Source organism: Bubalus bubalis, chromosome 4 (genome assembly GCF_019923935.1).
Source record: "Bubalus bubalis isolate 160015118507 breed Murrah chromosome 4, NDDB_SH_1, whole genome shotgun sequence".
NCBI lineage: Eukaryota > Metazoa > Chordata > Mammalia > Artiodactyla > Bovidae > Bubalus > Bubalus bubalis.
The window spans coordinates 45,869,433-45,886,534 of record NC_059160.1 but is presented as its reverse complement, the minus strand read 5'-3'; the positions used below and the strand labels follow the sequence as shown (position 1 = coordinate 45,886,534).

The 17,102-nt window shown below is 46.1% G+C and overlaps 2 pseudogenes; one reads left to right on the top strand and one right to left on the bottom strand.

Moving 5' to 3' along the window:
• LOC123333371 overlaps positions 1-12,389 on the top strand; it is an 18,290-nt pseudogene extending 5,901 nt beyond the window's left edge.
• On the bottom strand, positions 6,821-7,969 carry LOC123333118 (annotated as a pseudogene).
• Positions 12,390-17,102: the final 4,713 nt, after the last annotated feature.

Genomic DNA, 17,102 nt, shown 5'->3' with positions numbered 1-17,102 from the left:
GCTTAAGGAAACAGTCTCAAATGTGAGTGAAGTTTAATACAAGGAGAATGTTCTTTTTATTGTATGGTAGAACCAACCTAAAGTCCAGTAGTCAGGGAAGGACAGCAGAGAGGACCGGGCACCGTTCGGGGTCCTCAGCCACGCAGGGGAGGGACACAGGAAGTGCGGTGGGGCTGGCGGGACTCCAGGCCCTTGTGAGATAAAGGCTCTTGCAGAAGCAAGGAAGACGTGGGCTGTCAGAGTTGCACCACCAAGAACTTTGTCAAGGCTGACTCGAGCCTGGGGGGCAAGACATCGTTTTAGAATGAGAAGAGTCACTTACCAATAAACATATATCCACAAGTAATTATTTTCATATATTAAATGGAGTAGAGCATAGTCATCACAAACCTGGGATCTGGATCAGAAAGTCCAGGCTCTGGCACCAGTGTGAAAAACTGGGCTGACCTAAAGTTAGATTAGTTTCAGGAGCCTGCACGTCATAGACACTGGGTCAACATCACCTATTACCAGTTAGTAACAGAGTTGCTCTCCAACCTCATGTAATTTCCAGAGTATTCCTTCCTATCTATTTGTCCATCTCTGGCTTTATTACTTCTATAACTTCACAGATGGCTGTCTCCTCTGTCATTATCTTCTCCTTGTACCCCAACAGGACTATGACTTGGAGGAAGTTGGAGGAAGGTGAGTAACTTTCCTTAACTAGTGACCTGCAGAGCCCAGGAGACAGAGAACCACGCTGGGTTAAGTCCCCGGTGGCACTGGTGGCCGTCCCAGGAGAACCCACCCGAGGCCTTAACCCTCGCTGCTCCCTCAGCCACAGCTCACTTGTGATCGAGCCCATGTTCTGTTTTCTCTCCCCAAGGAGAGGTCACACCTCCTTCCAGCCTGACAGGAACAAGGAGCTGAAGGGAGACATCTGAGACCCTGCTGCTGCCACCATGAGCTCAGAAAACCTCAGAGACCGCTCAGGTAGGCAGCTGCCTCTTTTCTGGCCAGTTCCTACATGTGACCCAGAATTGAGGGTGGTTCCTCCAGGCAGAGTTAGCCTACAGAGGAATCAAGAACCAAGAAGAGGATGGATAAGCATCCTGGAGCCCCTCAGGGGGGCCACGTGGAGTTCCCCCAACAGGAGTGTGTCCACAGAGCCTCTTTCCCAGCCCTCTCCTTGGGGAGCCGCTTGCTAGGTGCTCACTTCCTCTCCCACTGCCCTCTAGCAAGTGACTCAGAAGTGAGGCCAGGACAGCCCATGGGGAGGGGGACAGCAGAGAGAGTCCGCAAAGCCATATGGGGCAGCAAGAGGAGGTCCCCCAGCATCCCTGGAACTCCTCCTGCCCTCTCCCTTGGCCTGAGCCTCCTCCTGCTCTCAGACCCTGGGGTATCACCACAAACACCATTCCTTCAGCTCTCACCCTGCCGCTTCCCCAGCCGCTCTGCAAGAGTCAGCGGACAGTGAACTGAACCCCAGTCTCCCTTTGCCACCTCCCACCTGGAGGGGAGGGGTGACGGGGTTGTTCACAGGGTCACACCTGGCTCCACCCCTCCTCGAGCTGGTTGATCCCCTCCCCTGCCCACTCTGAGCGTCTCTGATTAGGATCCTCTCACATAGTAGTTACTCAATGGTAGATGGTCCTGAACCCTTTTTAAATCAGGTAACACATAAGTTCCATGTGAACAACGCTGTGCTTCTACTTCTGCACATGCTGCAGTGTGCTGCTGTGGTCTGTGCTTAGTTGCTCAATCGTTGTTGACTCTTTTCGACCCCCATGGACTGCAGCCCACCAGGCCCCTCTGTCCATGGGATTCTCCTGGGAAGAATATTGGAGTGGGTTGCCATGCTCTCCTCCAGCTGCAGCGTAGTCACCACCAAAATTTAGTTGGAAAAATCCCTGTGTGGCGGAATGAAGAATCACAGGAGTTTAAACTAAGGAGGATTCAAAGTCATGTCCAAGAAGTGTCTGACACTTGACCTTGGGTTCCACCTCTGAGCTTTCTGCTCACTGGCCTCGGGTTGTCCCTTCTCCTGTCTGAGTCTCACTTTCTTCTTCTGTGAAATAAGAATAACGCCTCCGTGTGTTCATGTACCAGGAAACACATCTTACCTCGTGTCCAGCCCCTCCCATATATATATCCTAATTGCCTGTGTCTTACCTGCAGTTCCGTAACCTCTAGATCCCTGAAATCACACAGGGATCTTGGTCACTCATTTGAGCAGTGATCTTGCCCTGTACTGATCTGAGGTTAATTATTTTCACTACATTCTCTATCCCATTTAATGTGAATATTCTTTTGTTTCACTGCTAAAACATGGAAGCATTCATTTACTGGGTGCTCCAGTCTCTGCTAGAAGTAGTAACTCACAAAACACACGTGCCCTGTACTCTTTCTCTCTGTGTGAGTGCATGTGCTCATTTGTTCAGTCGTGTTCAATTCTTTGCAACCTCATGGACTGTAGCCCACCAGGCTCCTCTGTCCTTGAGATTTTCCAGGCAAGAATACTGGGAGTGGGTTGCCATCTCCTATTCCAGGTGATCTTCCCAACCCAGGGATCGAACCCATGACTCCTGTGTCGCCTGTATTGGCAGGCGAATTCTTTACCACTGTACCACCTCGGAAGCCCTCATTCTCTTTCTAAAAATTAAAATTGTAGATTCCTGAAGACATCTAAATCCCAGGATTAGATAATGACTCTGGAGGGTTGGAAGTCCAAGATCATCAAGGTAGAGGTGGTTTCTGGTGAGGCCTCTCTGCCTGCTTGCATCCTAGCTGCCCTCTAACTGTGTCTTCACATGGCCATTCCTCCGGAGGAGGGGGCAGGAAGAGAGAGAATCTGGTGTCTTCTTTTCTAATAAAGACAACAATCTTATTGGATTAGGGCTTCACATGACTTCATTTTACCTCAATTGCCTCTTCAAAGGCCCAATCTTCAAATACAGCCACTGGGGGTTAAAGCTTCAGCATGTGAATGGAGGGTGAGGGTGGGAAAAGCAGTTCCGTCCATAACCCCCGGCGGCTCTACCAACAGTGCCCAGGTGATCACTACTCAGGAAGATGAATTTTAACAATTTATACTAAAGAGCATTTTTAAAAATTTTGCTCTAGAATTTGTTGCAGTTATCATATTATGATAAAAAAGCAGATCATTCTGAAGGCATAAACTTTGTTTATTAATTTAAATAAAAATATATGGTCATTGATTAGTTCTAGTAATTTTCTGGTGGAGTCTTTAGGGTTTTCTATGTAGAGGATCATGTCATCTGCAAATAGTGAGAGCTTTACTTCTTCTTTTCCAATTTGGATTCCTTTTATTTCTTTTTCTGCTCTGCTGTGTGGCCAAAACTTCTAAAACTATGTTGAATAGTAATGGTGAAAGTGGGCACCCTTGTCTTGTTTCTGACTTTAGAGGAAATGCTTTCAATTTTTCACCATTGAGGATAATGTTTGCTGTGGGTTTGTCATATATAGCTCTTATTATGTTGAGGTATGTTCCTTCTATTCCTGCTTTCTGGAGAGTTTTTATCATAAAGGGATGTTGAATTTTGTCAAAGGCTTTCTCTGCATCTATTGAGATAATCATATGGTTTTTATTTTTCAATTTGTTAATGTGGTGTATTACATTGATTGATTTGCGGATATTGAAGAACGCTTGCATCCCTGGGATAAAGCCCACTTGGTCATGGTGTATGATCTTTTTAATGTGTTGTTGGATTCTGATTGCTAGAATTTTGTTAAGGATTTTTGCATCTATGTTCATCAGTGATACTGGCCTGTAGCTTTCTTTTTTTGTGGGATCTTTGTCAGGTTTTGGTATTAGGGTGATGGTGGCTCATAGAATGAGTTTGGAAGTTTACCATCCTCTGCAATTTTCTGGAAGAGTTTGAGCAGGATAGGTGTTAGCTCTTCTCTAAATTTTTGGTAGAATTCAGCTGTGAAGCCGTCTGGACCTGGGCTTTTGTTTGCTGGAAGATTTTTGATTACACTTTCAATTTCCGTGCTTGTGATGGGTCTGTTAAGATTTTCTATTTCTTTCTGGTCGAGTTTTGGAAAGTTGTACTTTTCTAAGAATTTGTCCATTTCTTCCATGTGGTCCATTTTATTGGCATATAATTGTTGATAGTACTTTTCACACCAGTCAGAATGGCTGCGATCCAAAAGTCTACAAGTAATAAATGCTGGAGAGGGTGTGGAGAAAAGGGAACCTCTTACACTGTTGGTGGGAATGCAAACTAGTACAGCCACTACGGAGAACAGTGTGGAGATTCCTTAAAAAACTGGAAATAGAACTGCCTTATGATCCAGCAATCCAACTGCTGGGCATACACACTGAGGAAACCAGAAGGGAAAGAGACATGTGTACCCCAATGTTCATCGCAGCACTATGAATAATAGCCAGGACATGGAAACAACCTAGATGTCCATCAGCAGATGAATGGATAAGAAAGCTATGGTACATATACACAATGGAGTATTACTCAGCCATTAAAAAGAATACATTTGAATCAGTTCTAATGAGGTGGATGAAACTGGAGCCTATTATACAGAGTGAAGTAAGCCAGAAAGAAAAACACCAATACAGTATACTAATGCATATATATGGAATTTAGAAAGATGGTAACAATAACCCTGTGTATGAGACAGCAAAAGAAACACTGATGTATAGAACAGTCTTATGGACTCTGTGGGGAGGGAGGGAGGGTGGGAAGATTTGGGAGAATGGCATTGAAACATGTAAAATATCATGTATGAAACGAGTTGCCAGTCCAGGTTCGATGCACGATACTGGATGCTTGGGGCTGGTGCACTGGGACGACCCAGAGGGATGGTATGGGGAGGAGGAGGGAGGAGGGTTCAGGATGGGGAACACATGTATATCTGTGGCGAATTCATTTTGATGTTGGGCAAAACTAATACAATTATGTAAAGTTTAAAAATAAAATAAAATAAAAAAAAATAAATAAAAAAAAAAAATAAATATGATCCCCGTCACACACAGATACAATTCTGAAAGGTTACTTCCATGAGCTGTGAGCGAATCTGGTATCCTTGGCCTCAAAGGAGAAGACTTCAACCTGGAGCCAGAGACAAGGCTGGATCACTCAGAGCTTTTTGTAGTAGAGTTTTATTAAAGTGTAAATGGGGGTAGAGAAAGCTTCTAACATAGACTTCAGAAGGGGACAGAAAGAGTGCCCCCTTGCTAGTTTTTAGTTTTTAGCAAGGCATTATATACCTGATAGCAAGCTGCTAATCAGATAAAAGAAATGCCTCAGACAGAGAGTGTTATACCAGGCTCCTCTCCCACAATATGCATTTTGAGATAGAATGGCACAAGGGGACTCACCTCTGGCCATAAAACAATTGACATGAATCTTGAATAAAGGCATATTTCCAAGCAAATGAATAGTTTCATTAACACAGCTTAAGAAAAACATTTCTGTGACAAATACACATTAGTTAGCTCAAGGTTTGAGAAAAAGTTAAGTTCAGGGGGCACCAGGTGTCGTCATGGCAACACAGGATTACAAGGAACCTTTTAATCTCATGTAGATAAGGGGAAAAAAACGTCTGCCACTAGCAATTTATTTCCTTTTGCCACTTGGGGACCCCTGTCCTTCCTCCCTGACTGTAATCCTTTATTTCCCCCCTTTTCATTTAGGAGAATATGGCCACTAGGGAAAAGGGCTGGCAATTCTGTTCAGACTGCTTCGAGCTGGCCAGGGACACAGACCCTAAATTGTTTTTTTTGTTTGTTTTTGTTTTTAATCAATTTTATATAAATGCTTTTATTTGACATATCAATATTTGAGGCAGCATGTTCTGCTTACCCTCATATTGAGGATCTTTGATCCAGGGGGCCCCAAGTAATAGTTGGAGAAGGCTGTGGCACTTGGAGGAGCTTGAACAACCATTTGTAACTTAAAAGCCTTCACGCGGCTAGTTGAACAAGTTGAACCAATCAATGCATATATATTTGGAAACCATGCACCTGATGTGCTAAGTCACTTCATCATGTGCAACTCTTTGCAGCCCTGTGTACTGTATGTACCCGCCAGGCCCCTCTGTCCATGGGATTCTCCAGGCATGAATACTGCAGTGGGTTGCCATGCCCTTCTCCAGGGGATCTTCCTGACCCAGGGGTCCAACCCACATCTCCTACACTGGCAGGCAGATTCTGTACCACCAGCGCCTCCTGGGAAGCCCAACTCTGCACCTGGTATCATATTATCCCAGAGATAAGGCTGATGTCCTCAGAGAGCACATGGATCATTGGTAGTCAATGATTAACCCAGAAAAAAGCATAAAACACTGGGGAATATTGGGAAACTAACAGATTTCTCTGGACATGGTTTATCTTGCCCTTCTGAGAGACCTGTAGATCTAGATGAGATTAGTTTAGAAAAGGGGTCTCATTGAGTTCAGAGAATCGTCAGAGTCCAGTATAGTTCTGGGCTAATCAGAGACTAAAGAACCTTTGTAAAGAGAACTAGGCTTGGGAATCAAGCAGTCCTATTTTGAATTAGCATGTTTTAGTCAAAGGTATGGAATTAATGATAAGCATCGGTTAGGGATTTCTATAATGTCCTCCAATGCCAAGTGACCACTAACATCGTATTTCCCACTATTCCTTGATGAGAGGCAGAAGGCATAAAGAATATTCCCAGCTATAAAATAAACTGCACTCCAATGCCTATGAATCCTAAGATAAATATTTTTTTAAATAGAAGAAACTCACTGAATCAAATGATTGCTAAGCAGAGCAAATGCAGTGTACATAAAACTACTGTAGGAAACCTTTTAATTACACAGGAAATCAATGGAAGGATTAATGATTTAAGAGAAGAATCATTTTTCCTGTGGTCCCACTGCTGTGAATGATATCTTCATGAGCCTGGGCCACCTTCTGTAGTGAATACCGGGGACCTATTACTCGTCTCAACTAACCAATTCATTCCGGCTTGCAGAGCTGCTGCAAACTGCTGGAATTCCTCCTTGGAGGATGAAGGGAGAGCTACTCCTTTTATGCTATATTCCCTTGTCATGGATCCTGTGGGTTTATTTCAATAGGACCTCTGTGGCCAACAACTATTACTCGTCCTCCATGTGACAAAAAATTTAAATCTTTGCTAAGGCTGACATTAGCAAACATTTCAATAATCACATCAACTTTTTTTTCACCAACAGATTTCTTAGTTTTATCAATATTATTAGCTTCTTTGTGATTAAACACTTCATGTGCTCCATTTTGCAAAACAATCTTTTGTCCTTCCTCAGTAGTGAAGTGAAGTGAAGTGAGGTGGCTCAGTCGTGTCCAACTCTTTTCGACCCCATGGACTATAGCCTACCAGGCTCCTCCATCCATGGGATTTTCCAGGTAAGAGTACTGGAGTGGGTTGCTATTTCCTTCTCCAGGGGATCTTCCCAATCCAGGGATCAAACCCGGGTCTCCTGCATTGTAGGCAGACGTTTTACCATCTGAGCCACCAGGAAAGTAGTAACTGTGTCCAAAATCTTTAAGCCATAAGCTCTGACCATTTGGCATGCTGCTCTTCCAGCTCCTCCACCTGCCCCAGAACACTTTCTCCAGCTTTCACACGGACACTGGGGAGCAGAGCTGGATAAGCATTAAAACATGAGATGCTGATAGCAGCTTCTTGTTTAAAGTCCAGTTTTTTGCGGAAGTGTGTAAACAATGTGATGGGCTTCCAGAGCAAACTCGGTGTAGCCCCCAGAGACCGTCCTGGTAGTGAATATCACCTTTCTTGAAAGATACATTCTCTCCAGCAGCTTCTACTACCCCCCACATCTCAGCTAGGAGTATAAGGTAGAAGTGGTTTTATACTGTGAGTGCCAGAGCAGATATATATGTCCACTGGGTTTACACCACATGCTTGGACTTTGTTGGAACCTGGTGGTCTTTCAGAATTGGTACAGCAACATCCAACTGGAGTATCCGCACTTTGGGTCCACCAAATTAAAAAACTCAAATAGTTCTCTTCAACTTCTGTCGCCATGGTGATCTAGATACCTGTTCTAGAGTGGATTGTCAAAATCTGTGAGCCCTCCCCCAGGTTACACAGGGTTAAAAAAAAATCTACCCAATACCATTTATAATCCACCACAAAATCTTCTGCGCTTTCCCAGTGACTCAGACAGTAAAGAATCTGCCAGCAATGTGGGAGATCTGGATTTTATCCCTAGGTTGGGAAGATCCCCTGGAGGACGGAATGTCTACTCACTCCAGTATTCTTGCTTGAAGAACCCCATGGATAGAGGAGCCTGGCGGGCTACAGCCCACGGGGTCACAAAGAGTCAAATAGGACTGAGCGACTAACACTTTCCCTTTTTCTCTTCACAAATTCTTATAACCGCACTCCCCTTCCTTTCATCTAGATATTGAGATCTTTTTTGAAGATGTTGCTGAGTGTCTCTGGGACATACTGAGCAGAGAGGAACTGCTTCTCCTGCTGACTGAATTCCTGAAGAAAATTGAGGCTAATGCTGGTTTGTCCAGGTAACCTGTACAGGTGTATTGGTGTGTCAGGAAGGTCACCCACATCCCGAGGCACCAGACTAGATTTTTGCTAGCAGGCACACCTCCTCCAAGCAGGACCCTATGGTGGGGGTTGAGGATGTTCCTTCTCAATATCTCATGAGGAATGTTTCCTCCATGTCATTTGCTGGCAGTGAACAACCTCAGGTTGAGAAAAGATGAAACCTGCAAGGAAGGGGCAGGTTATGTGACCTTGGACAAATCACTGAGCTATTCTCTGCCTTAGCTTCATCATCTGTTCAGTTTTATTGTGAGGATACTGAGATCATGCATGCAACGATCTTCCCGTAATGACTGATACAGAGTAGGTTCTCAATCAATATTAACATTTAAAAAGCTTGTTGGGAAGAATTTTCTTTCTGGTGATGAGAATCAAGCAGAATTTCCTTTGGGGCAAGTCAGAAAATCCTGATGCCTTCATTTGTATTACTCGGGCTTCTACCTAGATAAAGCCTTTCTAGTCCCCATCTTAGGAACTGTACCAACCCTGCAGGATCCTGCTGGCCCATAAGCAGAGAGGCTGGAGAGGAACTGGTGGAGCTGACGGGATCCTGGATCTAGCTCTGCCCAGCTCCTGGGTTCTGGGCTTATGTGTCAGAGTTTCAGATTTGCATGTGTCCAATGGGAATAGTAATTCAATCTGAAGGACTATGGTGATGGTCTCAGAGTGAACTACAGGGTCAGAGGTGGGGAACCAAGTGCAATCATCTCATCCAAAGGCCCAGGGAGGCCTGGACCAGGGTCAGACCCCAGGTCAGGGTGGAGCAGAAGGTCCAGGTTGGAGGACTAGTAGGCAGGCTTGGGCAGCAGGACCAGGACTAGAGTGAGGAGAGTGGGCCCTGAGGACACAGGACTAAAGGGGCTGTGACCCTAGCAGAGGTCCCCTGAGTGGGAGAGGGGATATTTCTTCCCTCCCTGATGGGATCCCCTCATGCTGGGCTAGAGGGCCCTGGGTGACCATGTCTGCATACCATGCCTGGGACCTGGATTCTCACTGCATCTGGGACCCTCTTCTAATTTACGTGGAGCCACCCTGACAGTGGAAGGCTGCGTGGCTCAGTGAGCCCTCCAGGGTCACAGTGAGTGGCTGCGATTGTGTCATTTGAGGGATTCTGAGGAGCCTCGCGCATCCCCAACAAGAGGAAAACACTTCCTCCACCAGCTGTGCAGGTGCTGGTCTCTTCCGGCTCAGCCATTCAGATGGGTGTTTCCTCGAGTCTCTTGAACCTTTAGAGGTTCCATAAAGTTCCACATGACCTTGGGGTGCAGCCTCGTGAAGCTGTCACAAATTAACATGTGACACCTGAGAGGTCAGTGGTGCTGAGTGCTGGGTCAGGAGTCAGTGAGGTGGGCTGGAGAGTCCAAGAGGAACCAGCAACACATCTCCTGATCTCCAGGCAGCTGGGGCAGTGGATGGACTCAGGGACCTGCTGCTGGGAAGGCCAAGGACACAAGCCTTAGAAGACAGCAGATGGCAGACTAAAGGACTGTTAAGGTGCCTTTAGTCCTGACTTTGGGGTGTTTTTTCTATTTTTACAAATTCTAAGTCACAGAGACAGCCAATCTGCAAAGGATGAGGGCATAGTGCTCAGGACTGCTTTCATTTGAACCAATGGCAAATTTAGGGGATCCCCAAAACCACCCTCAGGTTTGAGAATTCCCTATAGAGCAGACAGGACTCACTGAGAGCCATCCTGATCCCAGTGTATTACAGGAAGCCTGTGGGTTTCCATCAGTCACAGGGCAGAGTCTCGGTGGATTTCACACCTGAAGCTTCGCTTGTCCCCAGGATGCGTTACTGTTCTGGAACTTGGTGTGTGGCAGGGCACACGGAACACTGCCTGCCAGGGACACTCACCCATTAAAAAAAAATTATCCTGACTTGTGGTCTCCAGCCCCTCCCTGAGGTCAGACTAATGTCCTAGAGTCCAGCTCCTCCAGAGGCCCCATCACATGTCTCCTTGTCAGACTGAACAGTGGCCAAAAGGCCCAGGCAGACAAGGACACTCGTATCTGCCAGAATATTCTAGGGGCTTAGGGACCACTTCCCAGTAGCCAAGGGCAAAGATCAGGTTGACCCCTCACTACACACCGAGGCCCTTGAATGCAGGCTTTCTGCTCTAATCCCACTTCTCTTTGTTTCTCTGTGGAGTTCCCACTCACCAACTCTTTCGAAGTGCTGGTGTTGCCCTGCCTCCGAGACATCTCTACCAAATGCGTTTTTGTTTGTTTGTTTTTTTTTTTTGGCTGAGCCGCATGGCTTGTGGGATCCTTGGCCCCTGACCAGGGACTGAGTCATGCCCGAGGCAGTGGGAGTGCAGAGTCATAACCTCTGGACCACCAGGGAATTCCATCAAATATCTCTCTTAAGTTATGAGTATCCTAAGGTGACTTTTTTTTATCTGTTAGAGGATTGAAGAAGTATATGGAGCATCTACAAGGTATAAAACCTGTGTTTAATGTTGAAAGAGGAAATTTTACTTTTGTAAATTTCTTTTCTAATTGATTTATAGTACTATCTCTGTATTTATGCAGAATAGACATTTTTGAACCTATTTTACAGACAAGCGAACTGCCTTTCTAACCCCTTGACCTTCACTGTTACAGGTAAGACATGAATGCACTACACGAATATCTGAATGAATTGAAAAGAGACTTGGCTGGGAAGGAGCAAGGAACGGTCCCAAAAGAGCAGCTGGATAGGAAGAGGTTTCTGAAGAAGTTTCCTCGGGTGACACAGCAGCTGGTGGAGCTTAAAAGCAAGCTCTAGGAGCTTGCAGACAATGTTGACAAAGTCCACAGGGACTGACCATCTCCAATGTGGTGACCCACAGCACTGGCACTTTATCTGGCGCCCTGACCATCCTTGGCCTGGTTCTGGCACCCGTGACAGCAGGGGCCAGTGTGGCACTCTCAGCCACTGGGATAGGGCTGGGAGCAGCGGCTGCTGTGACCGCTGTGTCCACCAGCATCGTGGAACATGTAAGTAGGTCATCAGCAGAAAAAAAGCCAGTCAATTGGTGTCAAGAAATGGAAGGTGCTCCTAGAGGTACTCAAGAGCAACCCCCAAATTGTTGACACAACAGAGAAATTGGCAAAAGTCGAGAAACACCTTGAAATAAATATACATGCCATGGAGACAGGTGAAGCCAACCCTGACTCTGCAGTCAAGGCAAACGTCTACCTGAGCCCTGGGAGAATCGCAGCTCCAGCCATCCAGCAGGTAGAGGCAGGTTTCAAAGGCACGGCTTTGACAGTTACCAAAGGAGGCTGAATCGTGGGGGCGGCCACTGCAGGGCTCTTCCTCCTGGTGGATGTGGGCTTCCTGGTGAAGGAGTCAATGCACCTGCACGATGGTGCAAAGGCAGCATCAGCTGAAAACCTGCGGCAGCGGGCCAGGGAGCTGGAGAGGAAGCGGGAGGAGCTCACCCAGATCTATGAGAGTCTGCAGGGGGACCCAACTCCACCACCCCCAGAGCAGTGAGGGTCCAGGGACACATTGAGGGTCAAGGTGCAGAGGCACATTGTGAGGGAAAAAAGGAGACTGAGACAAAATTGTTGGAGCTGAGGGTTAGGAAACTGGCGCTTCTGCAGCTGAGCACAGGAGGGGAGGGTGAATGCAGGTGATAGATGGGGAGAGAGAAGGAGCCTGGATTAAGGGAGGAAGGGGGACTAGAGAATGGGCGGGGGCCGAGGGAGAAACCTCTTATTTTTTTCACACTGTGAACTTTCTATTTGTATTGAGGAATAGTCGATTAACAGTGCTGTGATAGTTTCAGGTGAACAGTGAAGGGATTCAGCCATACACACACATGTATGTATTCTCCCCCTAACTCCCTTCCCTTCAGAAACCACTTCAGTCAGTTCAGTTCAGTCATGCAGTCGTGTCCGAACTCTTTGCAACCTCATGAATCGCAGCACGCAGGCCTCCCTGTCCCTCACCAACTCCCGGAATTCACCCCAAACCCAATGTCCATTGAGGCGGTGATGTCATCCAGCCATCTCATCCTCTGTCATCCCCTTCTCCTCCTTGTCCTCAATCCCTCCGCATCAGAGTCTTTTCCCATGAGTCAACTCTTCGCATGAGGTGGCCAAAGTACTGGAGTTTCAGCTTTAGCTAATTCCTTCCAAAGAAATCCCAGGGCTGATCTCCTTTAGAATGGACTGGTTGGGATCTCCTTGTAGTCCAAGGGACTCTCCAGAGTCTTCTCCAACACCACAGTTCATCAATTCTTTGGCACTCAGCTTTCTTCACGTCTAACTCTCATATTCTATACATGACCACTGGAAAAAACCATAGCCTTGACTAGACGAACCTTTGTTGGCAAAGTAATGTGTCTGCTTTTGAATATGCTATCTAGGTTGGTCATAACTTTCCTTCCAGGAGTAAGTGTCTTTTAATTTCATGGCTGCAATCACCATCTGCAGTGGTTTTGGAACCCAGAAAAATAAAGTCTGACACTGTTTCCACTGTTTCCCCATCTATTCCCATGAAGTGATGGGACCGGATGCCCATGATCTTCATTTTCTGAATGTTGAGCTTTAAGCCAACTTTTTCACTCTCCACTTTCACTTCATCAAGAGGCTTTTTAGTTCCTCTTCACTTTCTGCCATAAGGTGGTGTCATCTGCATATCTGAGGTTTTTGATATTTCTCCTGGTAATCTTGATTCCAGCTTGTGCTTCTTCCAGTCCAGCGTTTCTCATGATGTACTCTGCATATAAGTTAAATAAGCAGGGGTGACAATATACAGCCTTGAAGTACTCCTTTTCCTATTTGGAACCAGTCTGTGTTCCATGTCCAGTTCTAACTGTGTTTCCTGACCTGCATCTAGGTTTCTCAAGAGGCAGATCAGGTGGTCTGGTATTCCCATTTCTTTCAGAATTTTCCACAGTTTCTTGTGATTCACACAGTCAAAGGCTTTGGCATAGTCAATAAAGCAGAAATAGATGTTTTTCTGGAACTCTCTTGCTTTTTCCATGATCCAGTGGATGTTGGCAATTTGATCTCTGGTTCCTCTGCCTTTTCTAAAACCAGCTTGAACATCTGGAAGTTCATGGTTCATGTATTGCTGAAGCCTGACTTGAAAATTTTGAGCATTACTTTAGTAGTGTGTGAGATGAGTGCAATTGTGTGGTAGTTTGAGCATTCTTTGGCATTGCCTTTCTTTGGGATAGGAATGAAAACTGACCTTTCCCAGTCCTGTGGCCACTGCTGAGTTTTCCAAATGTGCTGGCATATTGAGTGCAGCACTCTCACACCATCATCTTTCAGGATTTGAAAGAGCTCAACTGTAATTCCATCACCTTCACTAGCTTTGTTCATAGTGATGCTTTCTTAGGCCCACTTGACTTCACATTCCAGGATGTCTGGCTCTAGGTCAGTGATCAGACCATTGTGATTATCTGGGTCATGAGATCTTTTTTTGTACAGTTCTTCTGTGTATTCTGCCACCATCTTCTTCATATCTTCTGCTTCTGTTAGGTCCATACCATTTCTGTCCTTTTTTGAGCCCATCTTTTCATGAAATGTTCCCTTGGTATCTCTACTTTTCTTGAAGAGATCTCTAGTCTTTCCCATTCTGTTGTTTCCTCTATTTCTTTGCATTGATTGCTGAGGAAGGCTTTCTTATCTCTGCTTGGCTGTCTGGGAGGCCTACAAATAGCTGTGAAAGAAGAGAAGTGAAAAGCAAAGAAGAAAGGAAAGATATAAGCATCGGAATGCAGAGTTCCAAAGAATAGCAAGGAGAGACAAGAAAGCCTTCTCAGAAACCACTTACTTTGAACTAAAGATGACACTGGGTGCAGAATACAGGGAGAGGCAAGGGAACTAGCAACGAGACACAGAAATACAAAAGGGCTGAAAATGGGGGATAGTCAGAGAGGCAGGATCATTGGGATCCAAGAGAAGTAGCAGGGGCTGCTCTATTGCCCTTCCTGGGGTCTGATGCCCCAGCAAGAAGAGTCTCCCCCTGGTGGTGGCCTCTAGCCCGACTTCTCCAACAACTCGCCTTTGATTCCAGCATTTTATCTTAATTAAGCTGTGAGTTCTTTTGTCTGCTTGTTTCTTTAATTGAAGTAGAGTTGCCCACTCCAGTATCATTGCCTGGAATAATCCCATGGACAGAGGAGCTTGGTGGGCTACAGTCCATGGGTCGCAAAGAGTCGGACATGACTTCACTTTCACTTTCACTTGATTTACAATATTCTGTTAGTTCAGGTGAACATCGAAGTGATTCAGTTATACATAATCTATGTATATACTTATATTCTTTTTAATTTTTTTCATTACAGATATTATAAGTTACTATTATTCCCTGTGCTATACATAAGTCCTTGTTTTTTTAATCTATTTTATGTATGGTAGTGTGTATCTGTTAATCCCATACTCCTAGTTTACCCCTCTCTCTCTTAGTAACAACAAGTTATATTTTCTATGACTATGAAGCTGTTTTGGTTTGTTCATAATGTTCATTGGACTCTTTTTTTTTTTTTTGGCCACGCCAAGCAGTTTGTGGGATCTCAGATCCCCGACGTAGGATAAACATGGCCATAGCAGCAAAACCACCAAATTCAAACAACTAGAGCACCAGGGAACCACATAGACTATTTCTTAGATTCTCCATATAAGTGATATTATATATCTGTCTTTTCTGCCAGACTTACTTCACTTAGTATGATCACCTCTAGATCCATACATGTTACTACAAAAGGCATTATTTTATCCTGCTTATGGCTGAGTAATATTACATTGTTTGTATGTGCCACATTGTCTTTATCCCTTCATCTGTTGACAGACATTTAGGTTACTTCCATGTTTTGGCTATTGTAAATAGTGCTGCTATGATCTGATGCATGTATCTTTCAAATCGGAACTTTTTCTTTCCAATATATGCCCTGAAGTGGGATCATTGGATCACATGATAGCTCTATTTTTAGTTTTTAAGGAACTTCTTTACTGTTTTCCATAACGGCCACACCAATTATATTCCCAGCAACAGTGTAGGAGGCTTGCCTTTTCTCCACATCATCTCAATATTGATTGTCTGTAGGACTTTTACTTGATGAGCCCTTCTGTTTGGTAGGGGGTGATCTCTTATTGTAGTTTTGATTAGCATACACAGAGGATGAGATGGCTGGATGGCACCACTCACTCAATGGAGATGAGTTTGAGTGGACTCGGGAGTTGGTGATGGACAGGGAGGCCTGGCTGCTGTGGTCCATGGGGTCGTGAAGAGTCGGACACGACTGAGCGCCTGAACTGAACTGAATGAATAATTAGCAGTGTTCAGCCTCTTTGCATGTGCTGGCTAGCCAGCTGTGTATCTTCCCTGAAGGATGGTCTGTGTGGAACTTCAGGCAGCGGCTTCTTGACGACAGTGGTGTTGGTGGTGGCGGGCAGCGGTGACGACGACTCAGGGGACGGAGCATCTGACACGTATCCAGGCGCCCTTTGAGTTCAGGCTGCACCGAGACCAGCGACGTTCCCGTGAAATTCCCAGTGTTGTGTAGGAACAGAGATTGATTTGGGAAAAAGAGAAAGAAAGATGAAGCAGAAGACATCAACAGGTCAAGGAACTATGCGGTGTGTCAAGGAGATCAACCAGCCTGGGTCAACAGACAAGGCCTCTCTGACCCTCAGTTTCCTCCTCAGTTGGGGATGAAGCAGAACAAGATATTCTAAGACCATCTGCCTCTCTCTACATTGTGTTCTACAGACTTTAGTTCAATAAATATGAACTGATTGACTGAGGCTTCCCTGCATTGATTGATGAGCTCAGCTGGGCTCCGGGTCCTGACCTCCTTCCCCATGAGCCCATCTCCCAGGGTCTCAGGAAGCTACGTCCTCCATGGCTCCTCCTGCCTGCCTGCTGGGCTCCATAAAGTTGTTTCCCTCAGACCCTGGAGCCCCGCAGGCCCCATGGGACACCAGGGGGAGCCCATGTCATCTGACTTGGGCTGAGCACGGGGATGCTCCTCCTCCAGCTCGGGACAAGGATGGACATGGGGCACCCGAGGGTGATTGAGAGCAGAGGGCTTGTGTGCAGGTGTGAGGAGGGGGGTCAGCCGTTAACAGAGGGGCAGAAAGAGAGCACACGCCTCACCCAGGCTGCCTTCACATTTCACCAGGACTCCTGTAGGAACTTTCAGAACGGTCTTCTGTGTTTATTTTGGGGCACTGCCCTGCCTCACCTGTCTATTCCCCACATGGGGCTGGAATGACTCTTACGAATATTGATCTTAGCTCTACCTGCTTCCCCCTTCTCCACGGCTGCCCATGACTCTGAGCACGGACTCTGTCCCTCTTTCCTGTGGGGAAATTCACCCCTGTGGAGCCTGGGCTGGGCCACCTCTGTGTCAGCACTGTCACCTGGGTCCTAATCAAAACCTCACTGTCCCTCTGAGAGCACGTGCTTGTCACCCCAATGGAGAACAGGAGGAAGCTGATCCAGGGTCCAGGAGTGTGGCCACAGCCCCCACCTGGAAGAGCCATCCTGGGTGGGTCCTCCGGGTGCCTTGAACCTCTTCCCTGGATCCATGTTGAGCTGATTGGT